This window comes from Miniopterus natalensis, chromosome 14 (assembly GCF_054644295.1).
Source record: "Miniopterus natalensis isolate mMinNat1 chromosome 14, mMinNat1.hap1, whole genome shotgun sequence".
Classification (NCBI taxonomy): domain Eukaryota; kingdom Metazoa; phylum Chordata; class Mammalia; order Chiroptera; family Miniopteridae; genus Miniopterus; species Miniopterus natalensis.
Genome location: NC_142094.1, coordinates 48,902,118 through 48,915,070, shown reverse-complemented (window position 1 = coordinate 48,915,070; position 12,953 = coordinate 48,902,118).

Sequence of the window (12,953 nt, the reverse complement as noted above, 5' to 3'; positions counted from 1 at the left end):
AGGGCAACTTCTCTTCTAAAACCCATCGGATCAAAGCAGCTTTTAGGCAGACTGTAAACGGATTTTACTATCATGGTGGTATTTCCAGCAGATACCCTTGAAAGTGTGATACGATTTATGTTTTTTTTAAATGCCTTGTACTAGGCAGTGAATTGTAGATAAACAAAGGGAGCCTTCTCCTTCCCCCAAGAGGACCGTTAGAGGATGATTGCCATCTGGAGGTAAATGAAAAGAAAGTAATAAAGACCGTGAAGAAGATGGGGGCTGGGGAAGGCCACGCGCTCAGAGCGTCGGGCAGTGTCTGGATGTATATACCTGACAGCCCCTGGCTGACTACATCATCCCTGTGGTCCCCACTGGTCTAAATAAATCTCTCCAGGGCCCTAGCGTAGACAGGCTTTCACACCCCTACAATCACCTGGCATGACAATTACAAATACAGATCCCAGGGCCTCACCCCAAACCTGCTGATCACAGAATCTCTGGGATGAGGCTCAAGATTCTGTATCTTAACAAAGTGCCCTGGTCAGCCTCTTGCACCCTTTACAGGAGAGGAAGCTGAAGACAAACGTGGGAAATTGACTTGCCTAAGGTCACACTGCAGGGAGGTGGCAGAGCCTCCTGACCTCCAAGTCAGCCCCGCTCTGTGGGAATATTGGGCCTTAGAAGAACAGACCTGTGTAAGAACAGAGGGATGGATGTGATGGTCACCTAGGCCAAAAACAAATCCTTAGTTTACCTTCCCCGCAAAGTCCTCCTTGATTCATAGCAGTGTCTCTGTGCAGTTTGTAGAGGAAACAAAAGAGGAAAATTGCAAAATAAAGCATAGTTTCTGTGAGTATATTTCTTAGAAAACTAGCCCTTTACAATGTAACCCATGAAGAGAGAATTTCATAACTGAAGAAGTCACTGGATCCTTTCTTTCTATCTTGAATAGTCTCAAGGAATCGCTTGTGTGAGCCTATAAAGGCACTGAGACGTCTTGCAGTAAAGACGCCCATTTAATTTTCCTCATGCCGGCAGTTCCCTGACTCAAACCATCTACTCATCCAGAAGTCTCTGTACTCAAGTCCATGTCACAAGCAACGAGCTGGCTGGAATGATGGGAAAGGCGCTAGCCTTGGAGCCTAGAGACCTGAGTTTTAGACACCTCTATGACACTTGCTAGTTTTGAGACCTTGGGAAAGTCTCTTGCCCCATTTTACAACTGAGGAAACTGAAACTAAGAGACACATGGTCTACTCTACTGGGTTGTGTGGAGGAACACGTGTAACTGCTTGCAGAATACAGCACTCTCCCCCCTCCTCTCCTCCCCCCTCACATGCTCATCACTGAGGAGATCATGTCCACCCCAGAGGCCTCATCCTGTCTGTAAGCGAAGGACCTTCACAAGGTGACACCAGGAGATGGCTGTGATACAAATGCGGCATCTAAGGATAACCATCTAACCCTCGAATCACTGCAATATCAGCATTCTCTTGTCATTCATGGCAAACCCTCAAAACATGAACTCTAGAAGGTATTGACCTGGGTGGAATCTTTCTCACTGAATTACAGGTCAGTTATTCATGTAATTGATTTTCTCCTCGAGACGTTGACCTTGTTCCCACAGATGGCAGAGAACGGAACAGTTTCCCTTGCTTTTCTGGGTCTGTGTTCCAATGGGTTGTTCTCTGCCCAGACACACTTCCATTAGTAGCAGCCCCTCCCCTCTTCCCTAAGAGAGGGACCCCATTGTAGGGGAGGAAGGTGAAGGCTGGAAATGGGAGCATGAGCTGCTGCACATTAACCTTACGGAAATAGCCACTGGTGTGTGTCATTGGCTCTGGTGAACGTGACTCATCACTCATCTCTCTGCTCCCCACAGTGTTTGGCACTCTTCCTGCCACCTGCTAGGGGCTGAAGAAATATTTCTGAATGAATGGATGAATAAGTGAGTGAACTCTGTCCTGCAACACCCCAGCATATTTTCTCTGGTTTAATGGGGCCTCCATGAGCCATCCTCACCCACGCTAGGCCACCTGCTATCATAAAGTTGAAAAGTTAATACAAGAAACTCATTAACACATTCAGAAAACCAGGCAGTAGAGAGCCATCAATGAATACAACGGTTTTTGGATTCTTGATGATCTCACTGTGCAGTACGGGACATTTATAGAGCAGCAAGTGTCTCAGTGTAAGGTCATAGCTACATGTGGATTTATTTTATTTCTTTCAATAGATTTTAAGATCCCAGAGGGCAGGAACCATCTTCATTATCATCATCATCGTGGTCATCATCAGTAAGGTCCATGAGGACAAGGCCTTTTGTTTTGTTTCCTGATGTACTCCAAGCATTCAAAAACAGCCCCTGGCATGTAAGTGATGCTTTTTAATCCTCAGGGGACATTGAGTAATCATTACCAATGCTAGAGTTTACTGCCTACTTACTTCCTCCTGGGCACCATGCCAAGTACTTTATAGTCATTATTTCAACCATATCAGCATAAATAGGTGCAGAAACATCCTAAGTTGATGAAGGCACACTTTATACCTAGGCAATCTGACTCCAGAGAACACACTCTTAAACCCACGTTTCCCCCATTAAGCCATCCCCAGCCACCTTTAATGCCTCTCTTTGTCCCTCACAGATCCTGGTAAAATAAGTAATAATGTTTGTTGAAAGAATGAGAGGACAAGATTCCAACTCAAATCAACAGCCCCGGGCTGTTGACTGTACCCGAGAGCTCTGATCTTGAAGGAGCCAGCATTTCAACTTTCCAACACCAAACCAGGGTTAATGAAGGGATAGAAACAGGATTGACCAAATGAGCATGTCAGTGGTAAGCCCTGCCCAGCCAGGTAGCTAACAAGGTTTTCACTGACAGGCAAATAAAGACTTCAGAGAGAAATGATTCACTCTGCCTTGTCCCTAAGAGAAAAACGAGTTAAAGCAAAGAAATAACACATCACTTCCCCTTTCGAAGACACTGTTTCTAGTTTCTCTCCAGTGATACTAAAGCAACCAAGCACAGAGCAGGGCCCCTGGTTCAACTACCACCTGGACAGGGGACCAGAAGCATGATGAATGGGGGACAAGCGTGATGGAGCTGCACAGTTCCCCAGGCCATGGAGAATAGCCTGAGCCCCCAGGAGGGACAGCCCTGTATGTGCCAGAAAGTATGCTAAGCGTGTTTTTTGTTTGTTTGTTTGTTTGTTTGTTTGTTTGTTAATCCTCACTTGAGGATATTTTGTCCCACTGATTTTTAGAGAAAATGGAAGGGAGGGAGGAAGAGAGAGGAAAGGGAGAGAGAAACATCGATGTGAGAGAGACACAATGATTGGTTGCTTCCCTGACGAACCCTGACCAGGGCCAGGGTTGGAACCTGCAACTCAGGCACATGCCCTTGACCAGGAATCAAATCCACAAACCCTGCAGTGTGCAGGCCGGTGCTCTAAGCAGCGAACCACACCAGCCAGGACATGGCAAGTGCTTTTCACTTGAAATGCAAACAGGATTATCCACAGGAATGTATTTGGGGCCAAGCAATTAGAAAAGATTCCTGTTCTTGATGATTATATTTCATTCATTTCAATAAATATCTTCTAGTCACCTATTCTGTGCCCCAGCCTGCATTAGAGGCTTGTTTCTTTTATATCCACATGGCAGGACTTACACCTGTTTTATAGTTGAAGAAACCAGGGTTCCGAGAACAGCCAGTTAGAGCAAGCATTTATTGAGTGCCGGGGACTGCACAAAGAAATCTGCACACGTTATTTTTACAACAACTCTATAAGGTCAGTACTTTATTATCTCAATTTTACAGATAAGAAAACTGAGGCTTTGAGAGATTGTGTTAAGTTTCCCTAAGTTGTACATATAGTGAGTGACAAAGTTGGTATTTAAACTAAGGAAGTTCTGTACCCCTGCCCTGAAATTCAAGGCTATTCTTTCTTTAGGGGTTAAATAATTAGCCCAACATCATGTGACTTGCCAGAGATAAAGCTCCACTTATACTCAGAGCGCTTTCCTCTGTCCCTGCTGCTTGAGGAAGTTATTTATTAATATTGGAAAGGGTTCCTGCTTTCAAGGCATTTATCATCTGATAAGAGAAACAAGTCAAACATAATACAGAGCTAATATGAAGGCAAGGCCAAAGTCTGGCCTTCAGTCAATAAGACCTCCAGGCATAAATATTGTGTTCAGAATAGAGAGAAAATCGATTGGCATTGCATCCTACTATGAGCAGACCTTTACTGAGAGTATGTAGGCACTCATGTTTTACTCACCTTGGCAGAGGCGTTTCCTGCTGCCCACATATCCTTGCTCCTGTGCACTTAGCTAGAGCCAGGTGACTCATTTGGGACAATAGGCAGTGAAGGGACTTGATGTCTATCAGTTCTGGGTCAAAATAAGAAGAGCACATGAACTTTCTACCTTTCTGGGCTGTGGAGGCTTTGTCAACCTGGGTTCCTGAGGTTCTTTGAGGAGAAAAGTTTCTTGCTGAACTGCACTGGATATATTTCATAATGATGAAATATATCTTTATTGTGTGTCAAGGCATTGCAATTTGAGGTGAAGTTGTTACTGCAACATAACTGAACCTATCCTAAGCAACACAGAGGCCTACTATCATTTAAAAGGAGAACACACAAGGGAAGGTTGGGGGGACCCAGACAGTATTGTGCTAAGTGAAATAAGCCAGTCAGATAAAGACAAATACCATATGATTTCACTTATATGTGGAATCTAATGAACAAAATAAACTAACAGGCAAAATAGAAACAGACTCATAGCTGTCAGAGGAGAGGGGGTAAGGGGCTGGGTGAAAAAAATGAAGGGATTAAGCATAAAAACACCCCTCATAGACAGACAACAGTGTGGTCATTAACAGACAGAAATGGAGGTCAGGAGGCAGGAGAGGGTAAAGGAGGTAAATGGTGATGGGAAGAGACATGACTTGGGGTGGTGAACACACAATACAGTATACAGATGATGTATCATAGAATTGCATACCTTAAACCTATATAATTTTATTAACCAATGTTACCCCAATAAATTCAATAAAAAGACAAAAGTATAATTTATGATTTGCCTTATTATAGATTTAGTTTTGCCAGGGAGAGATGACTTGGGACATTGAAGGGCCAGAAAATAAAACAGACACCCCACCCCCACCCCCAGAGCAGTGAGTGTGTTGGGAACCAGGGTTGGTTCCAATTGGATTGGGACAATGGGATGAAGCCAAAAAGAGCCTCAGTGCAGCACCCAGGGGTTCCAATTATAGCATGAAGCTGGGGAGTGTGCCTTAAAGTTCATTTTATATTTGAGGGAAAAGATACTTTGAGCAGAGGATTAAATTGTCCTCAGTTATACCACTTGGGCTCCCTTCTATAAACAGAGTGGCAGGATTTTGTGCCAGGGAATGACAGATTGAAGGTTCTGCTTTAGGGAAATGCAAATACCAATAGTGTCAGGGTGATTGATATTTGGGGAAACTAAAGCCAGGAAGACAAGTTAGGAGGCCATTTTTAAAACTAGAAAGCTCATAATACTGAACGCTGGACCTAACTCTCTCAGACTTTCCTCATATAAAAATGGGAAGAAATTCAGAGGTAAGAGTTTAGTCTGAGGAAGGCCACATAAAGCCTAGATCCCAATATCCAGGGAGAGGTTTGTGCCCAAAGACCCCATCCCCAGATTGAAGCCAGTTCTTCATCTGGTGCTTGACATGCACATGTTCTTTGCAGTGGTCACATTCTGCTGGCCAGAAGCGATCTAAAAAGAGAAAACCAGAGATCAGCCCAACAATCAGCCTGACAGTGTTTCTCCCAGGGACTACCTGCCTTTGGTCCTTACTTATAGGTATGTGGTTCATTTGCTTAAGAATTTATCAATCCATTCATTCACCCATAATATATGTGCATTGGACACTACTGGGTGCCAGGAACCTAGGATACTAGGTGCTATCTTCCAGGAATACAGTAATGAGAAATCAGCCATGGAACCTTCAACCCCCGACATAATTTCTGTCTAGTAGAAATGATATCTTTTAGTCATTACTTGATATCTAATTAGAAACTGACAAGAGTGCTGAGCCAGAAGCACGGAGTGCTTCAGAGTCCATAAGATTCGAAGAACACGGTGTAGTTTGTTGGGTAAACAAAGACCTCCCTGAGCACATGATAATTAAACTAAAAACAAAGGACTTACCTTTAATTATGCTGGTGCCTCTTCCAGAAATAGCCTGCATTCTCCATCATCTCCTGGCCAAATCTCATATCTCCTCCAGCACGCAGCTCAGGGGCGAGTCCACAGTGCCCTTCCCTCCTTCCTCAGCCAGAGGTGATATGTCCCTTGCAGAAACTTTCCACTGTGCCTCTTGCTTGGCACCTCTTCCTTTCTGAGCTTATATTCGGTCTACTTCAGGTCATGCTTTGATGCTCCTTGAGACAGAGTTTATGTTTGATTCCTCCTCAAAAACCCAGACCAGCCTAGCACATAAGTGAGAGCTCCACAAAGGTGTAACAGGATTGAACCTGAATCTAGGACCCCTGGGTCCTCTTTTCAGATCTGACTCTGAAATGCAAAATGCACAGGAGTGATGCAGGGTCAACTACATCCATGAAATACTTTTATCTATAGCCTGAAACCATGACAGTGAAACTCTGAGCGCTTAGAGGGGGTTATAGTCAAATTTACTTTGTTTGAATGTTACAGCTTTATCTTGTGGGACAAATAGCTTCCTGCCGGTGTATTGGTAGTTCTTCTAGGACCCAATGTGCTCCACCTGGAGGTGGGGGAAAGGGAACCGTGGCAGGACCCTGGGTGTTCCTCTGCCCACCAGGCTGCAGAAGCTGAGGTCCAAATGCCACTGTGTTCACATTCACACAAGTGTGCAAGTGAGTGCATGTGCGACCGTGGACGTGTGCAATGAGGTGGGTGTGGGCGTGGACATAGGTCATGACCTTACCAGCTCAATCCTGTACTTCAGAAAATTACTGGTTTGGGCTCATTCACAAGCTGAGAGGATGAGAGACACAGGAGAAGGAAGAGAGATCTATTCCCCAGCGGTAATCATGTTACTAAAAACCACCAGCAGTCATCATGTTTATCTTTCTCATTTATGCAAACCCCAAACAGCCCTCTGCAGCAAATCACATTTCAGCAGGGCAGATTTTTCTGTCTGTAGCATAAAGTTCTCACTGCCTCTCTCTCAGGAGCAGCCTCTCTAGGTAAATATAAATCTCATCCTAATAGCAACGTTTGGAGAAGTAATGTTATTTGCTCTGATTTAGAGAAAACACAACATCGGCTCTGGCAAAGCTGATCTTTTTCTTTAGAAATTAATCAAAGGCACATAATTCAGAGGCAACCCGAATGCTGCTCTGGTAGAGTACAGCACGGGGGGGGGGGGGGTGCACGTGTGTGTGTGTGTGTGTGTGTGTGTGTGTGTGTGCAGGGGCTCAGGGGCAGGGGGCTTGACGAGCTATCCCAGCCTTCTAACTCCTCTGGACAGATGGACTAGCGGGCTCCCTTTTATTTGTTTCCTGTCATTGGAGTGGTTTCTGGAGACCAGTTCATGAGATTTATACAGAGTTGAGAGAGATCAAATGGCTATTTTTCACTGCACAACCGAGAATCTGCAAGTTTTACCCCAAGGGAATATGAAAACTCAATCCAGTATTGACCTCCTCTGCCTTTGGAGGGAGTTGAGCATCTGAGAGTGCAGGGGTGGGGATGGGGGGTTAGCTACAGCCAGCAATTACTTCCTGGGGGGGTGGGGGATGGGGTTGAATGGCCACCACACTGGGTGAGAAGTGGGAAGGGAAGTCACTGCCTTTCTGAGCCATCCCACCTCTAGTCCCTGAGGACAGGAAGACAGAATTTGTAATCAAAGATTTATAAAAAACGACAGTGCAGCCCTGTTCCGAGGAGCCACTTACAGCCCCTGGGTCAGTAATGCATCGTGGTAGAAAGCACAGGCTCTGGAGTCCCACTCCCTAAATTCAAATCCCAACTCCACCGTTACAGACCGAGTGATCTCAGACTCATTACTTCCCATGCCTCAGTTTGCTCACTTATAAACTGATCTGATAAGATTGTCCTGAGGATGAATGACTTAATACACATAAAGAATTTGGAACAGCACCTGGCGCCGTGAGCACGCCTTGTTACCTATCATATGATTTTCATTTTCTGGGGTAGTAAAGCAAACCTTTCTCTGGCCCACATTCCTGTGAAACCCACATTACAGGGAGCATCAAGTGCGAGCGTTTGCAAGCATCATAGTTTACAAAAACACTGAAAAGAGCTCGGGATAAGAAGGTGGCAAGAATTAATCCATCCACTCCTTTGGGGTCTAGGATCTCTCTGAACCCAGGCCCAAGATCCGTGGACGCAATCTATTTTTCTTGGGTTGGTTCTATACATTCAGCATTTATGGTCAGAAAATTGGCCATTTTCTGTCTTCTGGAACAGAAGGGGTCTTCTAACTATATTTAGAATTAGAAAGAGCAGAAGATGGGACATTGGGATCAAATTTAACATCAGTGGGCCATGTGATTTGTACCAGCCCCTCCTTCTCTGTGAGTCTCAGTTTCCCCATCTGTACAAAGCGGAGGTGGCATCAGTGGCCTCTAAAGAATCCCCCAGAGTCAACAACAGTCCATTCACCTCTCCTATCCCGTAGGTAGGCTTGATGTGGCCACCAGACTTCAGCACAGGCAATACCTGAGGGGTCAGGCCAGGCCCAGGCCTCAGGCTGCAAGAGGAGCAAAGAGTCAATGGCTTTTTTGGTTGTTGGCATCTCAGTAGTTTTTTTGCATGTCTCGGGCTAGACAGCACGAGTCCCCTATCTGATCGTTACTAGGGGGCTCTCATAGAGAGACTGGTAACAGAGAGCAAGCTCAGGGAGGGACCTGGCTTCTGTGGCTCAGCCCCGTTCCCTCCGAGAGCTGGTGCTTCTACGACTTCTGCATTGCATAACCTCCAAGGGCTCCTGCAGGGCCCGGGCACATGATATAATCCCTGCCACCCCCAACAGTCTCCGGCAACTCTGCACTTGACCTCCTTGACCTGAGGCCCTTGTCAGTCCAGGGACTGCTGACCACCCTGAGAGAGCAGGGGCTGGCCCAGCTTCCCTGAGTTTCCATTCCCTGAAACCACTGGCTCCCCCTCCACAGCAATTTCAGGGCAGGAGTTGAGAAACTCTTGTGTTTCAAGCACAGCAGGGGCACTACTACCTGGATAAGATGAGAGAGGGGAGTCTGATCTCAGCTCTCAGAAAATGGATCATTCAATAAATCCTCAAATGGATTGATACCAACCACAGACTAATAACAAGAGAACAACCTTTGATTCCAAACTTCACAAGATGTTGCAGGAGTAGCTTTACGCTCTTTATCTCTTTCATATTTATAACATCCTTGTGAAGGAGGACAGTACACATTTATAACTGGAGAAACTGAGGCTTGAAAAGCTTTAAGTGGCAAGTGGCGTCAGGGGGACTTGACCCAGAAATGCCAGGAGTAGAGTAGATCCGAAAGAGCAGAAGACTTGGCCTCCGCCTCTAGCATGCATATCCTGCTGGGCTCTGCCTGGCTTTGTCCTGTGCTGCCACTTGATGTTTTCATGCCTGTGACAGATAAGATAATATGTTATGCAGATTGTGAGATGTGAGAGCCAGCTCGCAGTGGCCTAGGGAAGCAAGGAGAGCTGAATGGGCTTCCCGCCAGGCTTTGCAGGACAGAGAGGGATGCTCTAAGCAAGGAGAAACCAGAACATATGAGGCAAATAGCAGCAGCAAAGGCCACCCCACTGTGCCATTTGAGAGCCCGTTTCCTTCCAGTTAGCCTCAGCTAACGATGCTGATTTGGCTCCTGGAAAAGGAATTAGGAAGCAAATGCACGGGTGTTCCCTCTCCTTCAGAGCTGCAGGGGCCTGAGGAACCTGGGCTGTGTGGACAGGACCGTGTTCCAGGAAAGGGGATTTAGAAATGGTTTTAAGGATATGCAGTCAGGCTCAGAGTAAAGCCAAGTTGGATATCCCTATGAGATAGCTCCTTCAACATTTTCAGCAAATGTCATTAGTGATAGAAAATATAAAGACGCACTCCCAGTATGTTTACTTGTTTGGATTTAAAAAAATCATGTCATGGTTGTATGTTCCTTTAAACATTTCCATGTTTGTTTCAATTCACTTATTAATTTCACAGATATTTTTGGAGCCCCCATTTTGTGTTGGGAACTGTTCTGGGCACTGGGGTGGGGAGGGTGGGGCAGTCACCATGATTAATAAGGTCCCTGTCGTCATAAGTTGCATTCCAGGGTTTCCTCCCACATTTTGGTAGGAAATGGCAGTGCCTTGCAGATGTACAGCATCCATCTTGGCCTTCAACACCTTGCCCTAGGGATAGGGTACGTACGCCCACATTTGAGGAGCAGTGTTCTTAGGAGAGACCCACAAGCCATGGGACCAGGAAGGGCCTCCCTGCTTTACTTTAAGGATTATTCTGCCAAATATAAGGATGGCTCTTCCAAAGCTGCAAGTCAATAGCAGAGTCTGATTCTTCCTCTCCTGAAGTCAACAGCCCTTAGAAAGAACCAGCACCCTGACCTCTCATTGTGTCCGTGTTGTGCCTCCATCAGTCAGGATGCTCTGGCTGCCAATAGCAGAAAATCCAGCCCCAAATGACTCGGACAGGAGGTTCCACGTTCACTGTCCTACCTAAGGAGGAACGTGTCGTGGGGTGGTTTCAAGGTGACTGTGGCACAACCAAACTTTAAGCCTAGTCTGTCCCATTCCAAGTCCTTGCTCCGTTCCCAGGGCTATACCCCTGTGCGTGTGTGAAGACAGCCTTTGATTTAGTGAGGCCTCTGCCTAGGACAGCTGTAAACCCTTGAGCCCCTAATTGCAGCCATGCTCCCAGCCAGCTCTGCTCCTGCCCTTCTCCTGGTCTAGAACCTTCTCTACCCCTCTGCCCGCCCCTGCCCCCCCTTCCCCCCCCCCCCCCCCGCATATGCACATCCACACCCAGAGTTCAGTTCAGACTTCCCTCCCATCCAGAAGTCATCACTCCGGATTCACTGCCTCCATTGTTCCACCCCCTGCCTCTAGCTCAACTGTTCCACATATCCAGGCCTGATCCCTCCAGGGAGAGTATAAATCCCAAAGGGTAGGAAATACCCCATCACCTTGGGAGGCAACACAGAGTTACGGTTAAATCCTCAGATCCTAGAGCAAGACTGTCCGTGTGCGAATTCCAGCTCCTTGACTTACTGATTGTGTCATCTCAGGAAGTTTCTTCACTTTGCAGGGCCTCAGTTTGCTGATCTGAAAAATGGGTATAATAATGGTCTATGTATCATAGGAGTATTGTGAAGGCTGAGTTAATATGTGTGAAACACTTGATGCGACCATGTAGTGAGAGACATGTAAATGTCAACTATCACTTTTCATTTGTCTTCTTTTTCCAACAGTGCCAGGCACCTAGAAGATAGTTTCAAACTTACCGCTCATCTGAATCCACTAATTCTCTGGCTGCTTCCTCAGTATATGGAATTTCTCTCCCACTCGGTGGCAAATTCCCGGGACAGCCGCTGTCCCTGTTTCCTCCTTCCCCTGCACCCTTTCAGGACCTACCGCAGTACTTAGTACTTGACAGGTACTTAGTAAATCCTTTTGGAAATGAACAAACCAAGAAGGCTTTGGGCTTTGGGGAAAATGCTCATTTGAACTTCTTTCCTGCCTTTTCTCTCTACTTTAATTGCCCATCTCCCCTTTCTACCTCAAATCAGATTAAGCCCCACTGAGCTTAAACCAATAGTGTTTCAAGTCCTTTTCTTAATGCACATGAATTGACTGTAATCCTTTTGTTTCGTGGCTACTGGCAGTTGGGCAGGCAGGTGACTGAGATAAAGATTTTAATCACTTCCAAGATAGGGTATCGGTTTGCAAAATGTCAGCCCTGCACTGCCCTGGAGAGGCGTTTGCCAAGACACTGCAGCCGAGGGAAAGGGCCCCAAGAAACTTTAATTAGCCTTTGGCTGATTTCAGGAACCAGACCTTCGTTGCAGTTTGCTGCGAAACTCACACAATTCTCTAAAATAAGAAGGTCAGTCACAGGACACTGCAGCAGGATAGACAATGGCTTAAGGCAGATCCCTTACGGAAGGTGGGGCCAGGCCCCGCCTGCACGGCCCTCGTCTCTGGGAGGATGATCCCTTAGAGGACTTGACTTTTAAAGGCCTCGGGAAGGGGTGCCCTCAATGGCTGCCCTTTCATCCGCGCTCAGTGAACCCGAAAGAAACCTCAGTGCAGAGGGAAACAGGAGGGCTGCCTCACTGTGGGCGGGAAACTGTCCCCAAGAAGGTGAGTCTGGCGTGGAAACTGGAAACATGAGTGCCTGCAGCTGAGGCCATCCCAGGTGGCACCTGGGCGCCCGCTCATGCAATAGGCCTCATTAACTAGGAACGGGAATGGCAAATGGGTCTCATTTTGCATGACATGCCTGATAGATTAGAGCGGCTGTTGAGAACACTGTGTTCAGAAGGATTCTCCGGCCGCATGTCAGCCTAACAAGAAGAAGGCTGTGATCATTCAGCCGCGTCTGCTGTGGCAGAGCCATGTACCCAGTGCTTGCCGTCCCCCACCTGGAATGACGGTGGCAGGGTGGATTTCTGTTCAAAATGTTGAAATATCTGTCACTCTCCGTTGCATTATTATTTTCAATTACTGTTTCCCACCGCAAACAGCAACATGAATCATAAACATGAATACCCAAATTAGAGCGCTCATTTCAAAGTCTCTAATCAGCCGACTCTCCTATCCCGTGTTTCCTTATCGGGAGAGCCCCTTGAGCAGGTTTGGCAGTGAGAGAAACAGGTCTACACTGAGGGGCTGTCTCATAACAAAGGAGAGGAACCTGCCCTGGCTGGTTTGGCTCAGTGGTTTGGCCCGTAGACTGAAGGGT